The sequence below is a fragment of the Ylistrum balloti genome, unplaced genomic scaffold (genome assembly GCF_031769215.1).
Source record: "Ylistrum balloti isolate Yb309-2 unplaced genomic scaffold, AGI_CSIRO_Ybal_v1 Utg370054, whole genome shotgun sequence".
In the NCBI taxonomy this organism is placed as follows: domain Eukaryota; kingdom Metazoa; phylum Mollusca; class Bivalvia; order Pectinida; family Pectinidae; genus Ylistrum; species Ylistrum balloti.
Genome location: NW_026782105.1, coordinates 181013 through 192459, shown reverse-complemented (window position 1 = coordinate 192459; position 11447 = coordinate 181013). Strand labels below are relative to the sequence as shown.

The 11447-nt window shown below is 32.4% G+C and overlaps 1 long non-coding RNA gene across 1 annotated transcript; it reads left to right on the top strand.

Moving 5' to 3' along the window:
* The first annotated feature begins 3786 nt into the window (after positions 1–3786).
* On the top strand, positions 3787–6015 carry LOC132549342 (uncharacterized). The gene is made up of 3 exons (XR_009554176.1): positions 3787–3830; positions 4775–4795; positions 5936–6015. It is a non-coding gene; the product is annotated as an uncharacterized LOC132549342 (long non-coding RNA).
* Positions 6016–11447: the final 5432 nt, after the last annotated feature.

Genomic DNA, 11447 nt, shown 5'->3' with positions numbered 1-11447 from the left:
ATCATACCACCAAGGTTATAACGGATTATATTGTGATGGTTATTGGTTAAGGTTAAAGCTATGTCAATAGTCACTCTTGATCACACTAGAAATAAAAAGCTAGTGTACATAATACCTCGTGAATCCCTGAACATAGCACGTAGGTCTACACTGGTCTTGTGTATGTTTCTTTGGTCATTGATCAAGGTTAAAGGTCAAAGGTCACCCTTGACCACTTTAATTCCATATGAAAAAACTTATGTCGAAGGTTTGGTTTACTATGTGAACCTCTCTGATTTTTTTGTTTTTGTTTTTTTGTTTTGTTTTTTTTTTATTTTTCATTTTAATTTTTGTTCCCCATAATCATTATGACATGTTAATGTCCTTTCTAGAGATGTTGCTGCACACTATAATAGACCAGCTCTCACAGGACAAGTCATTTGAAATTGTCAATATGAACACCCAATGTCCATTTAATAGCGTGTTTTTTGTTTTATCACAGAAACTAGTAAATGCTGATTTTTAGGTTTATTTTGGTGTGTTATACACTATATATACTGAAACGAATAAGAAACGCAACTTCAAATTGTAGGTTTAATAAAATAATACTTGTGAGCATTATGTCTAAATTTCATATGTAATAGTTAATATTGAATATTGATGTAACATTCTCTAAATGTTTGGAGATTTTTAAGAAAAGGTCACTTCGCTAGAAGGTCATGATTGGTAGTACCCTACGTGAATCCAAGTTGAAATGGCAGCAGTTTTGAAACCGTGCCCTAATATCGTGTGTGTCCTCCTTGAACAGCTATAGCATCTCTAATTCTTCATTGCATCGAGTTCATCAGGGCATTGACTGTCCGTATTGGAATGTTATTCCATTCTTGGATGAGTGCATTTGCTAACTGGGGGAGGGTATTTGGGGGGTTACGGCGATTGCAAATTCTTCTGTCTAGTTCATCCGTCAAATGCTCGATTGGGGACAAATCGGGGCTATATGGAGGCCAATCTATAGGAACAATGTTCTGTGTCGCAAGAAAGTCTCTACAGACTCTTGCAACGTGTGGTCTCGCGTTATCTTGCTGCAAGGTTAGATGATGCTGCCTAACAAACGGCACAACATGGGGCCTAAGGATCTCATCCCGATAGCGTACAGCCGTTAAATTCCCATTGACTATCACCAAAGGTGTCTTCAAACCATGGGAGATTCCCGCCCAATCCATAACTGATCCATCCCCAAATCGGTCATGCTCCAAAACACAGGCATCAGCAAAACGTTTGCCTCGACGCCGGTACACACGTTGACGGCCATCTGCTTGAAATAACGTGAATCAAGATTCATCGGTGAAGAGCACGGACCTCCAACGTCTCATAGGAAAACGTCTGGGCATATGTGCCGTCAACCATTGCATACGACGTGCTCGACGTTGCGGTGTTAGTGGTAAACCAACGTACTGTCACCTTGCACGCAAATTAGCCTCACCCAGTCTGTTGATCACTGTTTGGGGATGAATCCGATGGTTATGATTACCAATCGTATTCCTTGCCGTTTCAGCAGCCGTTAACCTCCTGTTACGTAAGTGTGCCAGCCTAACAACCCGGTCTTGACGTCGCGACATTACGCGTGGACATCCTGATCTCGGCCGGTCACTGACTCTTCCTGTGGCGTTAAGACATGAAACTAATCGACTAATAGTCGATTTGTGAACTCTGAAGTGTCGAGCGACGTGTAGTTGCGTGCTCCCTGCCATAAGCATCACGATAGCACATCCTCTATCAACCTGTGATAACCGTGGCATAATTGTAAAAGGAATTATTGTTTGCAAAAGTATTGGCGATGATGTGTCTCGATGTTAGTGATAAATTGATACTGGTTTGAATGAAAAAGAACGCATATGTTTGTACAGGCATGGTTTTTGATGTTTTTACCGCGCCGGATGTGCATAGGTTTCTCGTCACACCTGGTTGATTTTGAACATTGGTTAGGGTGATAGGCAGGGTGCACTTTTATTTCCGTGATTTTTATACAGCTATGTATATTTAATACAAAATTAATAACAATTTTCCAAGTTGCGTTTTTTTTTCGTTTCAGTATAGATAATTGAATTTTCTATTGCTTGGAGTAGAATTTTTCTCCTAGCAGTTTCATGACCACCTCAAAGTGTTGAATGAATGTACACGTAGACAAATGTGGAAAAGGAAGTGTCTCCATTTGTCCTTTTTACAGAATGGCAGATACCAGTTTCATGAAAAGACTTTGCATAGAGGTTATGTTCGTAAAATTATTTAAACCAATAATAAATGGTCATTAACTGTAACATTTAGTGACATGATACCTTAAAAGTATTAAAGATATTAGCTCTCCTGCTGTTAATATTGATTTCATCATAATATTGTTACCAAGTCTGTACAACAATTGCCTGAAGATGGCCGCTAGGTCTGAAAATGTAAGCGAACTACTGTGTTGTTTTTATCTTTTTAGTTACAAATCCATGTATTTTGTGAAAAGAAAAATGAAATTGATACTACATGTACATTCACAATGTTTGCACCTAGTGTTGTCTAGCGTGAATACCACTCAGCTTTGGCTAAATCTACAATTTTGTGCAACATACACAGATATGCAAATGTAAGATTAACCATAATTATGACAAGATAGATTTTTTTTTAATGTTAATGGAAACCAAATAGGAGAACCAGCTCAGACCTTTATATTATCTCCCAATGATCTGTAGCAGTATGCAGAATGCTAAACATGTGTTGATGTTGAACAAAGGAATTAACTAAGTGTATGACAATTCCTTTCTTTATTCAAAATATCAAAAAATCCAAAGAAAAATGTAGAGATTGCATACAAATTTTATACATTGATGACCAAAATATTTTCAAATGATTGTAAATTTTTAATTTTGATATCGTAAATATTTGACAGGATGTAGTTATGGAAGACTGCTTTAGCCTTTTGTCAAAGTAATGACTAAATTTTTTATCCAAGGTTATTGAACATCCCTTTTTCTGTTAAAGCAAAAACCATAAAATTGCCATGAACATGTATCATGTTTGTCCTCAGCTTTCCTTTTGTCTGTCCATCACAATTTGATGATTGATAGGCCAAACATAAAAGTCAGTCCTCAGTGAAATGTAGATACCTAAAGAATGGAAGTTTTCTTTTTTATTTTGAATTGACCTAGAAGTAATATAACCTTGCTTTCAAGAAATGAAATGGATGTGGTGAGGTAGGTCATATATTATCAAATTAGTTTCCGGTGTTATTTTGTCTATAACTTTTAGCGGCAAATTCTGTTGACAGAGATTTTGGCTACACCCTTGGGAGCTCTATGGGAAAATACGGGGGAATACATGTGTTTTACAAACATTTGTTGTTGTTAAATTATATATCCATCACATATTGCAGAACTGAAGATAACATTGTAGCATTTAAAACACAAGTGTATAATGAGTTATAGACAGAGCAGATCAGATGTAATTGTATTATCATGATGTGCTTATGATGATTTTAATCTCAGGGATTTTCCAAGAATTTTTAACCCAAATGTCCATATATAGCATTTGTTGGGTCAATATTTGTGCCTTTCCCCTGTGATTGTAACATCAGTTTGTATACATACAAACAATGGATGCTAGTATATATATCACTGTGTGACTGCAAAGTAACCAAGCACTTGTTTAATTGAATATTGGTTGTTTACTGGTTATCTTTCACTAATCATGCTTTGTCATTTCCAATGAAATAACTTTAATGCATTTATTCCATTTTTTTTTTTTTTTTGTAGAGACGTGTTTAAGCAGTGATGCTCCAATAACAGATTGTCAGGACAAAGAAAATTTTTGTAAGTGTATATATTTAGGTCACGTGAACAAAATTTAATAAAATATTACAGAAACCTTCCATGACCAAATGCGAATCAAAATTCTGTATTATATGATCCCCATCCCCAAGGGGAAAGAAGGGCAAGACCAAAAATGGGTGGAAATTGGCTTCTTCTGAAGACCCAGATTCAAAATGTTTCATGTAGCATGATGTAGAACCAAAATATGTCAAATTGGCTTCTTCTCAAGACCCAGATACAAAATGTTTCATGTAGTATGATGTAGAACCAAAATATGTCAAATTGGCTTCTTCTCAAGACCCAGATACAAAATGTTTCATGTAGGATCATGTAGAACTAAAATATGTTAAATTGGCTTCTTCTCAAGACCCAGATAGAAAATGTTTCATGTAGAATCAAAAGTTTTTTCATGAATGAAAGGGTCTTTAGGTGCTTTACCAATTTTTCTATTCTTCGGATTTCCCTCAGGGAGGGGGTTAAGATCCTTGTACGTTATGCCAGATATTTTCATTTTGGACATTGAATTTACATTGTTAATTTTAAATCTGCATGAATTACATGTACAATGTTGTACATGGTATCATGTTTCTATTGTTTCAACTACAAAAACAACACTGTTGTTAAGACCCTGCAACCTCTTGTTTGTCTTATTTTAAAAGTATCATTTTCATTTAGGGGAAATAGGATTGGTTTTAGTGATTTCTAATCAGTAACAATATTACACTCAGAATATATATATATATTAATAAACATAAAGGACAGATTTGTAGGATCAAGGTCAATCAGGAGGAAATTTGTATTATTTTGGTTTCATTGTTTTTTTTTCATTTACTTTTTTTTTAATATATAAGCTTATGATTATGAGTGCTTGTTTAATTTCACTATTTTTAAAGATTTTCCAACACCAAGGTTTTTTTTATGTAAGTTTGATTTTTTTCTTTCAGGTATAACACCTTCCACTACACGTAAGTACCTCCTGTGGCACTAGAACTTGTGTTAATCACCATGAATACTTCTACCAAGTAATAACCAACATTTGGCAATCATATCAAATGATATTTGGAAATCTGACAAGTAGCATAGGTCCTCTCTTCCTCCTAATTCAGCTCCAAACTCCATTCCACAACCGCATCGGCCAATGAAATCATGTGTTTCATATATCCTAATTACTAACCAAATTAATGGTAAAAACCATGAATTCTGGGAAATAAGGCCAACGAAACTAACGAAATAATGACAATTAAATATGATATTAAATGACATGGAACTTGAAAAAATTGCCATTAAAAGGGCTATTAATTCTAGGTTTAATTTTAATGGTTTTTATTTTGTAATATAATTTATCAAATTTTCAATTTTTTATGCCCCCGCCATTTATGGCCGGGGGCATATAGCGTTGCCCATGTCCGTCCGTCGCGTCCCATCCCGTTCCGTCGCATCGCGTCCCGTCCCAAATCAGTATATACCACCTAACAACTTCATTTGGACCTTTCACTATTATCTCACATGGGGTGCGGTGGCATTCATGTCTTCCAGACATTTTCTAGTTTGTTACATTTTCTCACTTGATTACAGTAATGATTATCAAAAAACCCTGTATCACAAAATAAATAAGAAAGATTAGTCTCTCTGTTCATGTTAATGTTACTAAGAGCTCAAACAAACAAAAAACATGGGTATTAAAATAAATTATGCTAACTGATTAAAATGACTTACATATTGTAAGTATGGAGTATATTAATGACTGCTTATACAGTACCTTTGTTTGTAAACATTAACAGACATTTAACAAAGTGTAATTTTTTAAAAATGTAGAAAACATAATTTAATGGGAAATAATTGTTTGTTTTTTTTATATTAGTGAGTCCATAATGGGATTTTAATCAGTTCATATGACAGAAGCGGTACAACCTCATTAAATGTAGCAACCATCAAATTCACCTGGTTATAATAATTCATCTAGATAAATCGCCAAGACCTTCAATAATCAAGAGGGAAATTCAGATCTTATGTATCCATCAAGGAAAGGCGATGTAATTTTGATATTGTAAGTCATGATTTCAAGTATTTAACATTTCTTTTTTCATTTTTTTTCTTCTATTAAGCATCTGCAATCACAACTCCTGCACCAACCATGGCTCCAACCACAGCAGCTCCAACCCAGGCCCCATCCAGCGACAAGGGCATGCAGCATTTTGATGGTGCTTCGTTTGTTGGTGGAATCATCTTAGCAGTGGGCGTGATAGCTATTGCTTTCTTTGGTTGCAAGTTCTACAAGTCGAGAAAAGACCAAAACTACCACACTTTGTGAGCATGGATTGTCAGAAAGGACAGCAAAAACTCTGGAGGAAGCAATGTATGGAGAGACAAAATATTCCACAAGACAACTGTGATGCTAATTTGTTTTTAAGGTTTGAAAATAAGTGTTTGTGAGTCCACTTAAATGTGTGTGTGCTCTGCTGAACCAGAGTTGGTTGTATGTCCAGTGTTTTGTAAAAATTTCTTTTTTCATACAGATTTTTGAGTGAGGGCTGAATAATTTTGCAGTTTATATTTTTGCAATTGTCTATATCCGCAAAATAAAGCAAAAAACCTACCTGTAAAAATAACAAATATGCTGTGAATGCAGATTACTTTATAAGCAGTATAATTGAAGATGAAAGAAGTCTGAAGAGGATTTTTTCTTTCTTTTTTTTCTTTCTGATTTTGATGTGAAATAAGCCCTTATCGTGGAATTCCTCTTTGCCCGAGCTCAACATCCACTGTATACATTGTGAAACTGTTATTTTAAAGTACATGTGATTACAACACATGGACACTAAATATGTAATCGCAGAATATTCTTTATAATGGTTTAGATGTTAGAATAGCATTACATTTCTTTTTCCTATTCTAAGTGGAATGATTCTTTCATCCTTAAGTGAGTACATTTCACTTCGTTTCTCTATCTATAGACAAAAGTCGGAGACAAGGATTTTTTTATTAACTTCACGGACTGTGTCCAGTAACTATATACGTATTTTATTTTACAACAAATGCTGCTATATGTTCTCTTAGACATTGCCTTGTATTTATAAAATTTTTGACCATGAATTATGAATATCTCTCTTTAACACATAATTGCGATGTTATTCAGTCCAACTACCCATGTGATATTTTTGCATATGGACTGGTATAATATGATCAATTGTGATGCCAAGGTATGACAATGAAATGACGTCATTAACTCCCAGGCTGCATTACGGCGCCACATTGAAGATCAAAGCTGTTGAACTAGGATGACTCTAAAAATTATATTGGAAGGCATGTTTTTGGCAATACTTACTAAATATAATCTTTCAGATAATAATAAGGGTGTTTAACTTGTTCCCATTTGATGACGTTTGAGAACCTTCTGAAAAAACTTTTCATCTTAAGATAAAAAAAACTTGCTAAAATGAAAAATACTTAAAACTTGTTATATAAATCTTGTATGAGAAGGAAATTCATGTATGATGTTATATAATTTTTTATTTTATTTTCATCAAGTGCTTTATATTGATAATGCATTTAAATCTGAGGTCATATAAAACATACAATAAAATCATTGATTTCACAGAGAAATATAGTTCTATGAATATACTTCTTCTAATTATGACAATTTGTGGACATACAAGTTAGTGGATAAAGAATATCCATGAAATAGACAAAAATTAATCTTCCAGGAAAATTAATGATTTTACGTTTATCACTTAAACTGTGATCTTGATCTGACTTTTTTTTTCTCTTTTTTTTTTTTTTTTTTAATGTGAAATTTATGCTTTTATAACCATACAATTACAGTATTCATAAAAGATCTGATTTATGAAGGCACATAATGGAATGTGCCTTTTTCTTTTGTAGAAATTGTGCCTATTTAGATAGATGTGTCATTCTGAACATTGAGAGTTAAAATTTCATGGAGAGAGGTTAAAAAGATGTTCCATCTGCTTATAAAAAATTTGTGTTTATGTCATAAAACAATATCAGAACAAAAACTTCGGAATATAAAACATAATTCAAAAGCATTTTAATATTGATTTTGATTTGTAGAAAAAACATTTTCAACATCAGCATAAGTACAAACATACTTTCACATCTGAAATATTCATTGCTATTAGAGTGACTTTAAAGTTTTCAGTTAAGAATAACTCAATATTCCCATGACTTCAGTTCATTTAAACAATATATTTTAAGCAATATTCAGGCAGAATTTTATTTAAAGTAAATTATGTAATGTCCTCAGGAGATTTATTTGTAAAGTTATTTATAATTTGTCATCCTTAGTATTGAATTTGATAATAAAAGTATTTAAAAAAGGGATATGAACATGGTTTGTGAATTATAGTGGACATTGAAATTATGGTTATATTGCAAATAAAGTAAGATAGCTAAATTAAGTTCAAATAATTTTCTTTTAAAAAAAAAAGAAAAAAAATGCACAAAATTCTAATTTATGTATTTAGAATCAAACATGGAGGGTTTAGTTCATTTGTTTTTCTAGATTTTCGTGATGGAACTTATGATCAATAGAAAATAGTTGATCATACTAAATTTATTTTGTAATTACTAATACATAAACCATTCAATTTCTGTAAGTATGTCAGTTGTTTCCCCTGTAAGTATTGAAACTAAAGTTATCACCCAAAGTGCTGAATGAAAGTGTTTTTGCTCTGAAACTGATCAAGGACAGATGATAAACAGTGTCCAGATAGCAGAGTTTAAATTATCTGTCATAGATACAGATTATTTAGATATGCCTGTTCCTTCTAAAATTTAAATTAAAACAAAATTGATGTAATTTATCATAGAAAGTGGAAATCACTTCTGTATAAAGTTCAACTGTGCACACTTTAGGTGGAATTCATCAGTATTTGCTATAGCATAGTATGAATTACAGAGATTTTGATGTATAACACATTTTTTTTTACTCTGATGTTTCTGAACTGTCATTTATGAATATTTAACAGACTGTTACAAGAAGTAAAACACTATTTTTCTACTCTGAGAAATATTTGCTCAAATCTATTATATATGATTACAGCCTTTAAAGTATTTTTTGAAAATTTTCAACGTAATTAGTTGTCTTCCAACTGTCGAGATCTGTGTATAAAAATGTATTAGGCTAATCTGTGACTGTATAGAGAGTTATTTTTCCTTCAGAAATCACAGGTCTACATCTTCTTCCATTTGGAGTATTTTTTCTCTGCTGTTTCCTAGAAATAGTTGTATTATGATGTGAGACATGTTAAACAACATGTAAAATTAATGATTTATTGATTTTTTATCAAAGCAAGTTGTATATATTTACTTGGATGTAGTTTTGCAGAATTGAAATTGAAGTTTTCTTTTTTGTTTTAGTTTTGATTTCAAATTACATTTTAGATAATATTGCATTTTCCAAGGTTTGTTGATCTTTTTGTCATGTTTTCCAGAATTCATTAATTTGAATGAATATTTATGAAATTCATTCACATGAAAAATTCCAGATTTCTTGTGAAAAAAAGTATAAATAAATACAAACTGGTTTTGGAATTTGAAGTTATAATTCAAACTTTAAGGCTGATATGAAGTAAGCTATTTGTTTTTTTGTTTTTTTTTTTTTTTTTTCATTTATTATCAGAATTATAATTAGCACTTGAGATTACATTTGCTTAGAAGTAACTCAACGGGACCAAGGAGGTTATGGGGTTTTAGTTATGTTAGTTACCTAAACTAATGCTTTGTGAGAGTGTATGTGTATTTACATTGCCTATGTATAAACTGTATGAAACACATGCACAATGTAGGTTTGTATGGGGTCGAATAACAGGGAAACTGGGACTAGCAAACCTGTCCTGGAATGTTCTGCATAAATTCACAAATGAAAATGCTAATGGTTACGATGTTATTTTCAATCTGTATTCCAAAACGATTAATATTGGATTCGAGAAATCTTTATAAAATGGATTCTCCTTTTTCAATACTTACTCTATTTACTGACTTCAAGATTACAGAAATCCGATTTCTTAATTCTACAGCCATTTTATGCTATATATCCAAAAACTTTTCAATATATATGGATTGCAGATATGATATTAACTTTAAAATATAAAAAGAACTTCGAAATGTCGATCAGGATTTCATTCATTACTGCAAAGTTTTTCTTTTGTACAAATGGTCTGGTCTATTTAGATAACTGTTCATACACAAACAAATATAAGGGAATGTTCATAGCTTGGAACTCTGAAGATCTGACTTTTTTTTTGTGAAACACCTTCTAATGTTGTTTGATATTTTTTTCTGAACATTTCCTCATATTTTTTCTTCAGAGAAGATTCACCCATACATGTGCTTTTAGATGTGATATTCAAAGCTGCATAGTGGCCCCAGTTCAAAGAGAAATACTTGCATTGTGAGTGTGTATAAGTAATAAGCATTTAAAAAAAAATTATTAAACATTGACCAGTTACGTAGGTGATCACAGCATGCCATTGGACTATCATAATGTTTGTAGTGTGATGTTCTAAACGTGAAAAGGCCAATCATTCACTTATTACTTTAGTCTACAATGTATGTTTGGGCCTGTTCAGAAGGTAGGGTTCAAGTTTTACTGTACCATGAGTTGTGAGTTGTACATGTTTAGCACAGTGTCTTATCCTCAAAGAAAAGGAAGAACATGAAATTGATGGTAATTTTGATTTTCTACATTACCGAGTTCCAGCAGAATTCTTTGGTGCATGTTTTGGCAGAACTGGTATCTCTTCAGACATGACTGTCAATACTTTTGAAAAAAGATTTATTTTCAAAGATGACAGATGTATATATCAGTAAAGAGTACATAAACTGCAAGTTTTGTTGTAGTTTGTTTTGTATCAATTTCTTATTAGGCAGATTACAAAGAGGAAGTTGCTGTTGTTGTTGTTTGTTACAGTGTGTTGTTTACAGACATTATGTACTATTATAGGTATCACTTGTATATATGTTAAGTCCATGAAATGGGCTTCCAGAATCATAGCAGTTGTTCAAAGTGCTGAATGTAATACCAGTGCATACCCTACTTTCATATTTCTCTTGGAAAATCCAGTTGTTGTCACAAATTAGAAGAATTCAAACATTTTCAAAAAAAAAAGAATCTAAAATTAAAAAGTAGAATTATGTGCATGGAAGTACATGGATGATCAAATGTTGTATTTCGTTATTCTATATTTGTACAGATGTCTATTTTAATGTTGGTACGCAGTAAAAAACTTTTTTTGTTTGAAATATTATTGTTACATTCATTAATCATATATGATTGATCATTTTTCTGTGCTATTTTATGTATGTAATCAGTGCTATAGAACACATTCTTATGCTATAGTTTTTGTGCTGTTTACACACAGTCATATCATTGCTTATGTTACAGTCATATCATTGCTTATGTTACAAGTCATACCATTGCTTATGTTAAGTTGCAGTAAACCAGGAATTTGTTGATAAATCATCACACTTACACTTCCTAACCACCCGGAGACTTGAGTGTAAATTTGATTTTCACGTAAATATTGATTCACCTTTTAATGTTTTCAATCCCATATTGAACTAGCATGCTCATTTTCTTTTCTGTTTATTGCTAGG